We start from the raw sequence: 4,130 nt of genomic DNA, 5'->3' as shown, positions 1-4,130 counted from the left end.
TCAACGTTGATTAAAAGATATTATTTATCATTGGTGATGTTTCCAGTATTGGGAGTGGCTGGAAACATGAGTAAGTGTTTTCAAAGCTGTTTTGCCTCTCACTGTTGATGGTGCCTGCAAAGATCATGCATGTATGAGTTTTCCTTTCTCTGTAGCTGCAGGAGTCTCTGACATGGGATCAGCACCATCCTGCAGGGATCCTGGGTGCGTGGGGCTGCTCAGTCCTGCCACAGTGTCAGAGGTAACCATGAGCACCTTCCCTCCCATCCCCTCCTCAAAATCATCACTTCTCAGGAGGGTGCCTGGTTGAATGGCTGTTTTTCTTTGCAGAAAAGGCAAAAGCACAGAGGGAATGGGATGAGAAGCACAGTCCAGCACAGAAGGTGCCTTCTGAGCCAAATTATCTGCAGGGAGTTCAGGCACAGCACATTCCTCCCAAAGAGGGACCTCTGCAAAATCCTTGACAAAATCCTCACCTCCCACTGGAGTGTCAAGCCTGCTGCTCCTGCTTAGGGTGAGAAATTCCCTGGTCATCCAGCACCAGCAGTGCTCGAGGGCCAGACCCAGCCACCCCAGCTTTCCACTGTGTCCCCGCAGGCTGCAGCCAGGAGCAGGGTCAGAGCTGCATTGTGGGGAGACCTCAGCAGCCTGAGGGTGTCCAGCTGGGTTTGCTGGCTGCTGGTGGGGTGCAGAATGTGAGCTGGAGGTTTGGCTGGAGGGAGCAGGGTGGCTCCTGGGCGTTGAAGCCTCACTGACACTGCTGGGTCAAGGCCACAAAGCATTCTCACCTCTGCTGCCCCAAAACACACAGATCTCCCTCTGTCCCCGCTGACTGACAAGCACCTGGGTTTTTTGTCACCTTTTGTTTCTCTGGCAGCAGCTGGCTGGTTGGGCACGGGTTTGGGCAGAGCCCTGCTGGGGACAGCCAGTCTGAGAGTGGGCAAACAGAAGTCTGGGGATCCATCCTCATCCACAGCTTGGTTATTGCCTGCCTTGAGCCATCCTGAGGGGGTGACAGCCAGCATGTGCCCCTCTCTGGAGACACAGTGAGGTCAGCAGGGCCCCTGCTGTAATTCTCATGCCTCAGTTTCCCCAGTGTGATGCCAGAGTGCTGTCACTGATTTTTCTTTAGAAAAAAGGGGAAAAAAAAGTTTTAACAATCATATTTTGGATGCTATGTGGTGCTGGAGGTGGAAAGCTGTTCAATAACACGTGGCAGCAAAGAAGTTTCACAACAAAATCAGGGAAAGGGAGGGGAGTGGGGCAGTTTTTGTGTTTCAGCAGTTTGGATCTGTTTTGATATTAATAGTCTGGAACTACTCCTTCTTATTATTATTACTGGCACTATTTGTTGCTATCTGATTAAATTAATGAGGAGCCTGCTGGCTCCTGACTTGGAGCAGGTGTTCCACGTCCTCCCCCTTGTCAGGCAGTACCTGTGCTGAGCTCCAGGCACCACTGCAGCCTCTTGGACTCTGCAGGTAGTGAAGGACTGCTGGGATTCACTCTGCTCCCCTGCAGGTGCATTATCCCTGACCAGAGAGATCCACTGCCTGTGGATGCAGGAACGGCACTGCAGGGGCAGTGGTACCACTGTGGGGAAAATTGTTGCTTCTAAATCAGCCCTCTAAGGGATGTTTAGTCCCGTGGCTCTTGCCTAATACCTTGCTGGTTGCTTCCTAGCTGTAAATGGTGCTTCTTGTCCCATCTCATCAGCCTCCCAGTGCTTTCCTCAGACCAGCTTGGCACAGCTCAGTGCCTGTACTGGGGAGCCCCGAGGCACTGCTTCTGCTTTCTTAGTCTTTCCATCCACAACAAATGAAATTTGGATTAATGAAACACAGGAGAAAGAGGCAGCACCATCTCAGCAACCCCCACCACACCCCAAAACCCAGGAAGGCATCTGTGAGGATGTTCCACAAAGCAGTGGCACTCGCTGTGCCAGGGAGCCGAAGGGAATATCCTATCACTCCCTGCTGGCTTTGGCAGTGATGGCACAGGCAGCAGGTGTTCATGCCTGTCCAGCCCCAGCACAGAGATCCCACAAGATCTGGTGAGCTGGCCAAAGATGTCTCCCAGGCCCAGAAGGGATTTCCAAGGAGTGCTTTGTGTTGGGACAGCAAGATTTTGTGCAGCACAGAAAACGGTGTCACTGCTCTGACCATGGGCTGGGTACCCAAACAGCTTTGTGTGTGTGTGCAAAATTACAGAGGAGTGAAGAAAAAAAGGTAGAAAATGATTGGCAAGGCTGCAGTAGATATGAATGAGTGACAAGTGGAGCTGAGCAGAGCACTGGTGAAGACAGACCTAGACACCAGCAAGGGGAAACAGAAGTACCAGGGCATTGTCTAATGCCCCTCCATCCCAGTGCCTGCACCTCATGGATGGGGAAGGTTTCACTGAGTTCATATTTTGTAGGATGTTTAGAGCAGAACTGGCCTGGGGATTCAGTCTCTCAAGTACCTCCAATGCTCCCAAAGGTTTGCAGATGCTGCTGTCAGCCTTTGCCATTGCACTCAGCTTTGTCCCACTCCCCAAGACGTGCATGCTGAGACCCTGCAGCATTTCCAAGCCTTTGTTTACATGTACTCCAAGCTTTAAGCACTTGCAATTTTGTGGCCTTCCCCACACACCCTAAAAACTTGTCTTTAGCAGTTATCTCTGGACTTGAAACTCCTGTAAAAACAAAAACAACTGGTTTTGGCTGCTCTGCCAAACAGTCTCTCTCCATAAAAAGGAGGCTGATTTTTCTCTCTGGGTATAGTAAAAGGTTACAACAATATTTAGTTTGAACTTTCCTGAGATCAGGCATTTATTCTCGCTCACTCTCTCAGCGTGTGCGTGTGTACATGGAAAGTACCTTGAAAGTGAGTCAGCATTACTCAAAGTGAATCACTGGTCACTGCTTCTCTGGGACATTCATTCAGTGTTGCATGCAAGATTTCTCTCCCTTCCAAGCCAGGATGGGATTATTTGTGCTTCTTCCAGCTGCTGTAGACATTAAGGCACTGGTTTAGAAACCGAACAAGGGACTATCTCATATCCACTGGTATCCTGAGGCGAGCCTTGATGGACCACTACTCCAGCAGTAAATGAGAAATAGAAATATTGCTTTAATCTCCTCTCCAAAACAAGAGGCTTGCCTCCATCTGCTCTTGCCTACAGCATCACAGAAATGTTTGTTGCCTCGTGGAACAGCAGCATCTCTGCAGAGCAGCAGCAAAGTGTCAGAGCTCTGACCTCTCCCCCAGGCACTCCAATTTCCGGGGCTTTTAAACTGAACTTGGGTGGTACCTAAGCAGCAGAGAGGAAAGAGAAAGATTTTCATAGCAAGGGTTTTTGAGAAGCAGGTTTAATCTCTCAGATGCTGTTTACTTCAGATTCAGTTCTCAGGGCACATCCTGGTATGCATGGATAAATTTCTGATCCTCTAGATAAATGGCTCTTGCCAGGAAGTATTTCAAAGTGTGTATTTTCTCCATGAGCCACTTTACCCAGTTCATCCCATGGCCACAGGAGCAGTGAGCCTTTATTTTTAACAGCTTCCCACAACAATGGGGGGAGGCGTTTTAATCCCGTTTCAAGAAACCTTTTGAACCCACAGCCTTTCATTTCCATCAGACACCAACTCCCACAGCCAGCCCTTGGTGGGGATCTGTGTCCTCTTTTCACCAGTCTCCTCCATCTCCAAGGGGTGGTGACACTGCTGCGTCCCATGCTTGCAAGCAGTGATGCAACAGCCTCTCTCCCTCAGCTGTGGTACCTCCCCAAAACAGCCAGGCTGTCTCTGCTGCGAGGGTGACACCTTAGCTGTCTCCAGAGGGAGGCCACAGCGTGGTACTTCAACCATGTGGAAGGAAGGAGATCACGTCTTGCCTCGCCCACAAGGCCCCTGGGCCTCCCAGGATCTGACCCAGGTGGAGATGTCTCCTTGGTACTCTCTCTGTCCCCGTGACAGAGCCCAGCTCTTCCTGAGATAAAGTGTATTTCCTGCACGTGCCCAAGGAGATAACTGGTGTTGCAATCTTTCTCTTCTGGCCTCAAAGCACATCTGTGACGGCAGTGCTGACCTTGGGGTGAAGCTGCCTTTGTGCCTTCCCTAAAACAGGAGTGTTGAAGGAACGCTTGGT

The sequence above is a fragment of the Cyanistes caeruleus genome, chromosome Z, assembly GCF_971803275.1.
Source record: "Cyanistes caeruleus chromosome Z, bCyaCae1.hap1.1, whole genome shotgun sequence".
Lineage (NCBI taxonomy): Eukaryota > Metazoa > Chordata > Aves > Passeriformes > Paridae > Cyanistes > Cyanistes caeruleus.
This window is presented reverse-complemented; position numbering follows the sequence as displayed.